Source organism: Carcharhinus amblyrhynchos, chromosome 2 (genome assembly GCF_965287045.1).
Source record: "Carcharhinus amblyrhynchos chromosome 2, sCarAmb.v2.hapA, whole genome shotgun sequence".
Lineage (NCBI taxonomy): Eukaryota > Metazoa > Chordata > Chondrichthyes > Carcharhiniformes > Carcharhinidae > Carcharhinus > Carcharhinus amblyrhynchos.
In genome coordinates, this window is record NC_137325.1 from 58,348,088 (window position 1) to 58,360,283 (window position 12,196).

The following is a 12,196-nucleotide window of genomic DNA, read 5'->3' on the forward strand; positions in this document are numbered from 1 at the left end:
AAAGAAAGCATTCTTATCTGAAGGAAGGAGACGATTCAGGTTACTTTTGGGAAAGTAACAATTTTGATTTTCTATTGATTATGGATAAATTTAAATGCCATTTATTTTCTGTTTAAAACAAAACATTATCACTTGTGAATTATAACCAAGTTCCAAAATTAAGCAGAATGCCCCCATATAATGTAAAATTCAAAGAATTTCTATATGCACACTATTGGAAAATCAAAGGATGCGTGTAGCATTTGCACAATTCAATATTTGCGGCATACACAGGCGGGAAAAAGACAGGCATAGGGTTTGGCTGTAGGAGCAACTAATTAGAACAGAATTATATAGTAAGTTACGGCCATTCATTATCCTCCCATCAATGGATTTGAAAACTCAGTTTCTAGGATTAAGTCAATCACAATGTTAAAGAGTGTCCCATCCAGCACACAACTAGGTATTGGTATTATCTTGCCGCCCTCATCAAATGGAACGTATGATGCAACTGATCAGGCACAAGAAAATTAAACTCCTCCTCCAAACATGTGAATGTTGAATGTTTATAGCCCCAGTGTAATGGAAATCAATGAACCAGTGAATCTGAAAAAAAGTTCTTATTTTTGCGGATTCCATCATCCTCTATGACAAAAATAAGCAAGAGCAAAATAAGCAAAATTAATAGACGGCTATATAATAGACAGCTTTATAATCGATAGCTACACAGCAATATAGACAGCTTAACCAGAAGCGTAGCAGAAACCCCTTTTATTTTTCTTTATTCATTCATGTGACATGGACATCTCTGGTTGGCCAGCATTTATTGCCCACCCCTAATTGCCCTTGGAGGGCAGTTGAGAGTTAGTTACATTGTGTGGCTCTGGAGTCACATATAGGCCAAACCAGGTAAGGACAGCAGATTTCCTTCGTTCAAGGACATTATTTTGATTTGATTTATTGTTATCACATGTATTAACATGTAGTCAAAAGTATTGTTTCTTGCGTGCTACACAGACAAAACATACCGTTCATAGAGAAGGAAATAAGAGAGTGCAGAATATAGTGTTACAGTCATAGCTTGAGTGTAGAGAACGATTAATTTATACAAGGTAAGTCCATTCAAAAATCTGAATGCAGCAGGGAAGAAGCTGTTCTCAAGTCAGTTAGTACGTGAACTCAGACTTTCGCATCTTTTTCCCAACAGAAGAAGGTAGAAGAGAGAATGTCCAGAATGCATGGAGTCCTTAATTATGCTGGCTGCTTTGCGAAGGCAGCAGGAAGTGTAGACAGAGTCAATGGATGGGAGGCTGGTTTGCATGATGGTTTGGGCTACATTCATAACCTTTCATAGTTCCTTGCGGTCTTGGGCAGAGCAGGAGCCATACCAAGCTGTGATACAACCAGAAAGAATGCTTTTTATAGTGCATCTGTAAAAGTTGGTGAGAGTTGTAGCTGGCATTCCAAATTTCCTTAGTCTTCTGAGAAAATAGAGGCGTTGGTGGGCTTTCTTAACTATAATGTCGGCATGGGGAGAGCAGGACAGGTTGATGGTGATTTGGACACTAAAAGCTTGAAGCTCTCGACCCTTTCTACTTCATCCCTGTTGATGTAGACAGGAAGTGTTCGCTTTTATGCTTCCTGAAGTCAATTACAATCTTCTTTGTTTTGTTGAAACTGAGGAGCAGATGGAGTTTTCTGACAATCAACAATGGTTTCAGTAGATTCTTAATTCCAGATTTCTTAAAAATTGAATTAAGTTCCACCATCTGCTGTGGTGGGATTCAACTCGGGTCCTCAGAACATTACCTGAGTTTCTGGATTAATATTTTAGTGATAATACCACTGGACCATTGCCTCCCTATTTATGTCACACTCCCAGATAAGTCACAGCGCATACTGTGAGTGACTCTTTGGAAATGTTTATCCATAAATACAAAATGATGGACAAATATTTTAAGATAAGGAGAAGACCAGAGATAGGTTGAAGTCTTGGAGAAAGTGCTGAAAGTGGGGAAATTTGTAGCAGGATACATACCAGAGCATAGGGAAGGATGGCAGGAGGCTCAATGTGTGTAATTATCCAAATTCAAAAGAGTCAAGGTTGCCATCTCAGACAGGCCTGAAGCAGGTTTCACTTGACTACTTGTTCAAGATACCGGACAATGACCTCTGCCCTCAGAACTATACCACAATAAGAGGATATTTGGAGAAAAGGGTTAAAAATTTGATGAATTGGAGGAAGAAAGTGATGTATGATGGTTAGTAATGCTGATCAATGATTACCCTCAATATCGGTGCCCCGCAATGCTGTGTACTCAGCTCCTTACTATACTACTTATATACTTATGACTGCATGGCCAAATTCTCCTCCAACTCCAGTTTCAAGTTTGCTGATTTAAAGCTTAATGTTTATTTATTAGTGTCACTGCAATGGAGTTACTGTGATGACACCACTGTAGTGGGTCGACCTCAAATGCTGATGAGACAGAATATGGGAAAGAGATAGAGAATTTTGTGAAATGGTGCAATGGCAATAATCTTCTCCTCAATGTCAGTAAATCAAAGGAGCTAGCCATTGGCTTCAGGGAATGGTGCAGAAGTGGAGATTGTCGAGAGCTTCAAGTTTCTAGGTATTCAGGTCACCAATAATCTGTCCTGGACCCTCTATTAAAATGCTATAGTTAATAAAGCTCACTAACGCCTCTACTTTCTCAGAAGGCTATGGAAATTTAGCATGTTCACTATGACTCTTAGCAATTTTTACAGGTCCACCATAGAAAGCATCCCAGGGTATATCACAGTTTGTTCTGACCAAGTACACAAGAAGCTACAAAGGGTTGTGAATGCAAACCAACCTCCCATCCATTAACTCTGTCTACACTTCCCACTACCTTGGGAAAGCAGCCAGCGTAATCAAAGATCCCACACACTCTAGATATAATCTTTTTCGCCTTCTTCCGTTGGAAAAATGATACAAAAGTCTGAAAGGACATACCAACCGACTCAAGAACAACTTCTTCACTACTGTCATCAGACTTTTGAATGATCCTATCATATATTAAGCTGATCTTTCTCTTTACCCTATCTGTTACTGCAGCACTATATTCTGCACCCTATCCTTTTCCTCTTCCCCTGTGTACTTCATGAATGAATGTTTTGCCTGTATAGCGAGCAATAAACAATACTTTTCACCGTATCCCAATACATGAGACAATAATAAATCAAATCAAATCCAAGTGGCCAATAACCACTTATGTTGCTGTTAAGATACACCTTCTTTTCTTCCACTCATAAGATAACTGCATATTTTGTTTCAAAAATATTTTATTGTATATTTCCTTATTTTGTTATAATCTGCAAGTTATTAATATCTGGGTAAATCACAGTCTACTAATGATCACAGCACTTACACACGTGCATATATGTTTTACAAATGCCAAGGATGGTTTACTAAACTTAAACTTAACTTTTCTTAATTCCACATTGACATTAATTTAAATTTTTCAATTAAAAAGAATTGCAACTTTACAACAAATCCTAATGTTTGCATTAAATGCAAACAACCCTAGAGAAGAAGTCCTAAGAGGAACTGTCTTAAAAGCTTTTCTTTTGGGTGGGGGGGAGGGGTAGTGGTTCAATGTAAACCAGGTAATTACGGTTAACAGCAGGTAGAATGTTCAACAGAAAAGTCTGCTTCCTGAAGTGTCATCAATTCCTTTTCCGATGCAAATCACTGTGGGTGTAGGTCTCCTGAGATAAACAAAAGCTTACGTAGTCGTACAGAACTTGAATGTTGCTAAAACGAGAGACATGTTACTGAGTGCCGGACAAAAAGATTTGGCAACATGTCACTCTTTTCAGCAATCTGAAAGTTTATTTATCAGCAAAATAATTTATTTGGTGACCAGGTACTGTAAGAATAAATAGCAAAATTTGCAAAGATCAAACTTGTACAGGAATCAATTTTGTCTGATTCATCCTGAACTGAAATTGTTTTTCTAGAAACTAGTAATGCATCACATTTACTTTCACCTCAGTGTTAAAGTAACTCCATACAAATTATTTAATTATAAAATTGTTTAATTATAATTCTGAGAGACTCAAAGCCATGATCCAGCTGTCCCACTTATGGTTTATTTACTTATTATTATCACAAGGCTTAAATTAACACTGCAATGAAGTTACTGTGAAAATCTCCTAGTCGCCACACTCCAACGCCTATTCAGGTACACTGAAGGAGAATTTAACATGGCCAATGCACCTAACCTGCACATCTTTTGAACTGTGGGAAGAAAGCAGGACATATGCAGACAATGGGAGAACATGCAAACTCCGCACAGACAGTGACCCAAGCTGGGAATTGAACCCTGGTCCCTGGCACTGTGAGGCAGCAGTACTAACCACTGTACCATCATGCCACCCCTATACTGTAAATCCGGTGATCTTTAGTGTATGCCTCATTTTCACAGGTCTCTGATTCTGTGGGAAAGTATGAAAGATTTTGGTAGTCAAATTTTTGATTTGATTTGATTTGATTTATTATTGTCACATATATTAGCATTCAATGAAAACCATTGCTTCTTGTGCGCTGTGCAAAGCCTACCATTCACAGAGAAAAAAACAAGAGAGTGCAGAATGTAGTGTTTTGAACATTATTGGTGTAGTGAAGGTGAATATGTTGATTCGACATCTATTTCTGTGAAGCATTTGTGACCATTTTCTGTACTGTAGGTGCTATAGAATGCAAGTTGTGGGTTGGCCATTTTAATTAGTACTAAAATGTACTTCAGATGAAGAAGGAAATCAAGCCTGTAGTATCAGCGAAATTAATGTTCTAATTTTAAAACTTGTCACTAAAGTGACTTAAGTCAGTAATTCTACATTTAAAGCATAACCTATTCAGTTGACAAAGCAAGCTTAAAGTTAAAATAGCTGCACTGCCACAATAGAAATTGGCCTGAAAAGCTGAAGTTGGATTAATCTATAAATAGGCCTCCTCAGATAGATTTTACAAGTTTGAGCCTCTATTGCACAACTTTGTGCATTGGGAGTACACAAGGGCAATCCAGATACAGGTGTCAGTGAACCTCTCAGAATTGTTCTTTCATTTTATTCAAGAGAGACCAAATGCTATATACCATTGCTACCACCTCCATCCACCTCTTTGCCTTCTTGCTTAGGCTGAACCAGATAGTGCAATGCCTATTTGACCCAGATCTGAGCTTCAAACCACACTGGGGGGATGTTGACAGCAACAAGGAACAAGAGACACAGTGATATAATGGCCAGGAATCACGCAAGAGTTGTATATTCATGTCCCAGTGGTAGAAAACCACCTGCAATAAGTTAGAAGTGGGTATGGGCCTTCGGGATGTTGGAGTGGGTGGGCGGGGGGAAGAGTCACCCCCTCACAGAGGGATGTCAATTCAACTGATTATTGAGCCACTTGATACCAATTATCCAAAAGCCCACTGGAAATTAGTAGATACTCAGGGATTACACGAGAGTGACATGCCTTTCCCATGCTTCCAGAAGCCATTAGGTGGGAACCATCTTTCAAAGGCATTTAATGTGCAACCAAGGAACTCAGCATCGGGTGGTGGTTGTGGGGGGTAAAATGCCAAATGGTTGCTGAAAGTCATCTCTTCCCTTGGCTGCAAGGGACACCCTCCCAGTGACCTCATTTCTCCCTCACTCACTTCTGACATATGTCCCTTGGCCATTCCCTGGGTGCACTGCCACCCTGCCGCTCCCAGAGATGGCAGCTGTAATAGAGAACTGCCAGCTTCTGATTGGCCAATATCTTTTGGAGGGGGGGCAGGATTCCATTCCTAAATCCCGGCTAAGGCCCGGCACTGGCCGGTTAAGTACCTGAGTGGCACATATCGACCTGCTCCTGAGGAGCAATATGGATTTCCTACCGGTTCTCCAATCGGTGGGTTGAAACTACATCAGTGACATTAAATTCTGCCCTGGGTTTCTGGTAGTGAACAACAGTTTTTATTAAGATTATTGCCAACCAGCACCAGAATGAGGACATGATGTGTTCAACCTCATGGCTTCATTAATTTGGGGACAGCAGCACAATGGTTAGCACTGCTGCCTCACAGCGCCAGAAACCTGGGTTCAATTTCCACTTGGGTCACTGTCTATGCGGAGTCTACGCGTTCTTTCTGAGTCTGTGTGTGTTTCCTCCAGATGCTCTGGTTTCTTCCCACAAGTCCAAAAGACGTGCTGGTTATGTGCATTGGCCATGTTAAATACTCCCTTAGTGTACCGAAACAGATGCCGGAGTGTGGCAATTAGGGGACTTTCACACTAACTTCATTGCAGTGTTAATGTGAGCCTAGTTGTGACACTAATAAACTTACTTTCCACAGGAACCAGACAAGAAGTGAGTGAAAGTTGCAGTTGGACTGTGAAAATTAGGGCATTAAACACTTAGTTAGATGTTTCCTACATAGATTGCAGTCAAGGCCCAATAATACCACTCGACCTTGATCTGCATATTTCAGGATTCCGGATGCAGCCTCTGGAATATATGAGATATACACACAGCAATATGTCATTCATCTCACCCAGTTCATGTGGGTGTTTCTGCAGCATTTGAACCTACTCCCAACTTCCCTCATTTAAATCTCCCATTGAAACAATCTACTCTGCTCCCCACATATGCCTGTCTAACTTCCCCTTGAATACATCAATATTACACACTTCAACTACTTCCTGTATCACTGAGCTCCACATTCTCACCACTCTTTAGGTAAAGAAACTTCTCCTGGATGCCCTATTGGATTTCTTGGTGACTATTATTCTCTTTGTATCCACTCAATAAAAACCTTTCAAAAATTAAAGATATGTGCAGGACATTGGTAGGTCATCCAGTCAGTTTTAACTGCCTACCTGTAAGGGTTATGGGGAGAGGGCGGGAATGTGGAACTGAGCCACGACAGATCAGCCATGATCTTACTGAATGGCGGGGCAGGCTCGAAGGGCTAGATGGCCTACTCCTGCTCCTATTTCTTATGTTCTTATGTTCTTAATTCGGATAGTCAGCTGATGAAGAGTAGAACTGAAGCTGAGTCTTTACAAAATTGAATTTACAGAGGCAGGCATTACATATCACGCACTCCCCTGTAGAGCAATCACAATTTCAGTCTGCTCCTGTATATAGGTGAGTTCGGATGAATCCCCATTTAATGCCCATGTGAATATCTTTAAATACTCAGTTATCTTACAAGTAGCCCAGTCTGCCAGTTTCCACCATTTAGGTGGAGTTATAATGGGCCTCATTGTGGCATCTACTCCCCCCACCCCTACTCCCATGACTGCCTACCTTCACCTCGACCTCCACAACAAGACCTGCCTCTGCCATTATCTTATGTCACTGCCGACAGATTCTCTTAAAGAAATTCTACCGAAATCAGCACAACATAACAACATAGATTTGTATTTATATCACACTTCGAACATCATTAAACGTCCCAAGGCAACTCACAGAGATAAAGCAAAATTTGACACAATGCCACATGAAATGACCAAAAGCTTGGTGAAAGACTTAGGCTTTAAGGAGGAAAGACAGGTGAAGGGGCTGGGGGAGGGAATACCAGGAATATAAAGCTAAGGTAAGCTGAAGGTAAGGCCACCAATGGTCAAAAGATTAAAAGAAAGATGGATCAAGAGTCCGGAATGAGATTAGTGCATAGATCTCAAAGGATTATGGGATGGATGAGACTACAGAAATAGGGTGGGAGAGAGGCCCTGGTGAGGTCTGAAGAAAAGGGTGAGAATTTTAAAATTGAGGCATTGCTTAATTGGGACCCAGTGTTTTGAATAAGCAGTGGACTGATGGGTATACAGGACTTGATGCAAGTCCGAACATGCGATGTCCAGATTTGGAAGATCTCCAGCTCATGGAAGATAACATCTGGGAGATGAGCCAGGCGTGTGAGTTAAGGCAGGGGCAGAGGCCAGCAATATTATGGCGCAGAAATAGTGATGGTATGAATATATGGTCAGAAATTCACTTCAAGGGCAAAATAACACAAAGGTTGCAAACAGTTTGGCTCAGCCTCAGGTAGTTGAATGGTGGGGGGCAGGGAAGGGAATAGTGTCAATAGCTAGGGAATTCAGTTTGTTGTGAGAACCAGAGATAAGCACTTCTGTCTTCCCAATATATAATTGAAAGAAATTTCTATTCAACGAGGACTAGAACAGACAAGTAGTTTGAGAACCTGGAAACAGTGGAAGGGTCAAGAGAAGTGCTGGTGAGGTAGAATTACTTGTCATCAGTGTATTGGTGAAAATTAGCACTGTGCATTTTGTATTGAAAAAGGGTAATATGTTGATTAGAAATAGAAGAGGGAGGGGGGGTTCAAGGATAGATAGCTGGGGGACATCAGAGGTCGTGCTGCAGGAGTGAAAAGAGAAGATATTTCTGGTGATGCACTGGCTATGACTACAAAGATACAGAGTGTAAGCAACTGAGAGCAGTGCCATCCAAATAGATGTGAAGTGGAGATGCTGGCTTTGGACTGGGGTAAACACATTAAATCTCACTACACCAGGTTAAAGTCCAAAGGTTTATTTGGTAGCAAAAATATCTTGTCTGTAACTTTAAGACTTGATTACCTGTAAAGACTCGCATTCCAACCATTATTTTGTAAATTGAGTTTGTGTCTTTATATGCACTATTTGTGAACAGAACTCCCACTCACCTGATGAAGGAGCAGTGAACACTCCAAAAACTAGTGGCTTTTGCTATCAAACAAACCTGTTGGACTTTAACCTGGTGTTGTGAGACTTCTTACTGTATCCAAATAGGTGATAGGGGAATGGTGTTGGAGGAGGATGCTGTAGTCAATTCTGTCGAAGGCTGCAGACAGGTCGAGGAGGACAAGAAGGAGAATTTGTCTTTGCAACAGTCACATAGAATCTGATGAAGGGTCATTCAGATTTGAAACATTGTCTTTACTTTCGCTCTACAGATGCTGTCAAACCTGCTGAGATTTTCCGGCATCTTAAGTTTTGTTTCAGATTCCAGCATTCACAGAATTTTGCCTTCACGTAGAATATCATTTGATAAGAACCTTTTTGCTATTGTGGCAAGGGCGGAAAACTGATTGGAAGCATTCAAACATGGAGTTCCAGGAAAGATGGGCACAGAATAGCCAGGTGACAATATGATCAAGGATCTTGGAAGGTAAGGGGAGGTTAGAAATGGAGTGTAGTTCACAAGGACACAAAATCACAGACAAAAAATCCGTAGGATTTTCACCTGAAATTAAGTCCAGCTCCAATCAAGTTTCGGTGATTTTTAGTTTAAAACATCATGCTGGAATTCAGGCGCACACACAATCACATTGGCAGTTTCCATTAATTAAATTCATTTTTAGATCTTCAAGAAGACTCTAAAAAACCTTTTGGGCACAAGGACAAAAATAAGCATATTCTTCAAGCCATTAAATGAATTGTTTGATTGATTAAGAAGCTGACTACCGGTACAATAATTAACTTGCAACTTGTTCTATATTTTTTATATATAAGTCACTTTCAGTCATTTAAAGTTAGACAATTGTAGAGATAGGCATCTTGATTAAAAATGCTTTCATGTTTGACATACTCATTTTCAGCTGTATTTATCAAACTGCACAAGTTATCACTCATAAGTGTATCAAATAAAATACATTAAAGGAAATATGTTTAGGTTTAAATGCCACCCAATTTCTCTGATTCATGGCAGATGTGTTTGACCATATGCAAATTAGCTGGAGCAAAAATTCAAGAAGAAAAATACCACTTTGCGATTGTGCCCAAAGCAGAAACTTTTGGCTGCTGTGCAAGTGAGTTCTTCCCTAACTAAAGGAGTAACGCTGATGGCTGATTGTGTTGTTGTTCGTCCATCGTCGTCGATGAGGACTTCGACACCATTAGTCATTTCGAGGCTGGATGCAGGGTGCCAAAGACGACTGATCAGGCCAATTTGGGCACAGAATGTCCTGGCACATATTGGACAGACTTGTGTAGACACTGTAGTTGTTGCACTGGTGGCTCTGGATTTGCGCATCTCGCACTTAAGTTGTGCTTCAGCAATACACCTTGCTTCGAAGCTTGACAGCTCTTGTGAATGAGGTAGCGCCAGGTAGGACAGTTTTGTGCCAGCGTTTCCCAGGTGGTTGTGGCTATGTCAAGCAAGTTCAGGGAGGCCTTGAGTGTGTCTTTGTAATGTTTCTTCTGCCCTCCATGTGAGCGTCTTCCGGCAGAGAGTTCCCCAAAAAGGAGCTGCTTGGGTATGCGCTTGTCTGACATACAGATGACATGACCTGCCCACCGGGTCTGCGCTCTCGTCAGCCGTGATGGTAGACTTGCTCTAGGGAGAACTTCAGTGTCTTGCCATCTGATACGTAATATTCTGCGAAAACAAATCATGTGGAAATGATTGAGCTGTCTTGCATGCCTTCGATACATAGTCCACATTTCACAGGCATACAGGAGGGTAGTGAGTACCGCGGCGCTGTAGACCTTCAGTTTTGTTGCTGGGCTGATTCCTCGTCATTCCCATACAGTGCAGCGCAGTTTAATGAAAGCAGAATTTGCCTTTGCTATTCTGCAGTTAACCTCTGTATCAATAGTCACTGCTTGGGAAATGGGGCTGCCCAGATAAGTGAATTGGTCTACTGCCTGTAGTTTCTGCCCTTTGATTGTGATTATGGGTTTTGTGTACGGTGCATGAGGTGCAGGCTGGTGCATGACTTCGGTCTTTTTAATGTTGACGGTGAGTCCAAAGTTGTCAGAAGCCATGGAAAATTTGTCCATACTGACTTGCATCTTTGCCTCTGAGACAGTATACAGAGCACAGTCATCGGCAAACAGGAAGTCTCTCAGAACAGTCTCCTTCACTTTGGTAATAGTTTGAAGTCTCACCAGGGTGAAGAGCTTCCCATCCATTCTGTACTTGAGGCTGATTCCAGTAACACTGAACTGGAAGGCATCATTCAGCATGGCAGTAAACACCATGCTGAACAGTGTGGATGTGAGCACACAGCCCTGTTTGACGCCATTGGTGATTGGGAATGCCTTAGCGGACTCTTTGTCATCCAGTACTCTGGCCATTATGGAACTGGTGTACCATCTGAATGAATTTGGGGGGGCAGCCGAACTTTGACATGATCCTCCACAGGCCTTGTCAGCTTACAGTGTTGAGGGCTTTCGCAAGGTCAACAAAGGTTGTGTAGTGCTCGCGATTCTGCTCCTGAAACTTCTCCTGAAGTTGGCGCGCGGCAAAAATCATGTCAATAGTCCCACAACCTTTGCAGAAGCCACACTTGACTCTGGAAGCAGGCCCAGCTCCAGATGAATGACCAGATGATTTAGCAGGACTCTTGCGAGGGTTTTTCCTGTGATGGAGAGCAGCGAGATTCCTCAGTGGTTGTCGCATACTTGTCGATTGCCCTTCCTCTTGTAGAGGTGTGTGATGGAAGCATCTTTAAGTTCCTGAGGAATGGACATTTGCTTCCAAAAGGACTGGAACAACTCGGTGAGCTTCTCGATAAGTGCAGGACCAGTAGCTTTATAGATCTGTGCGGGTACGGTATCTGCCCCTGGGGCTTTGCCACTGGATAGCTGGCTGACAGCTTTCGTGACTTTGGCTACTATCGGTGGGTCATCCATGGCACTGTTGATATCAATCTGGGGAATCTTGTCTATTGCCTCATCGTTAATAGATGACACTCAGTTGAGGAAGGCTTCAAAGTGTTCAGCCCATCTCTGCAGGATCTGAGCCTTCTGTAATGAGAGTTGTACCATCTGTACTCAGGAGGGGGGGAGCTCCTGAGAGATTGAGGTCCGTAGAGAGTGTTGAGGGCTCCACAGAACTGTTTCAAATTGTTTCTGTCACGTATCCCTGTATTTCATCTGCCTTGGCGCTCAGCCAGGCATCCTGCATTTTACGCAGTTTATTCTGGACTGTCCTGCGAGCACTGGTAAAAGCATTTTCCTTGACAGCTGAAGATGGGTTGTTCTGACAGGCCCGATGAAGATGATGCTTTTCAACAAGTAGAGCCTGTATCTCCTCATCATTCTCATCAAACCAGTCATGCTGCTTGTGGGTAGCGGGCCTGAGCATCTTCAGCGCAGACGCATGGATAGCATCCCTGAAGAGTTCCCAGTCATCCTCAGCGCTGCCTGCAAGGTGTAGGTCAGAAAGTTTGATTTC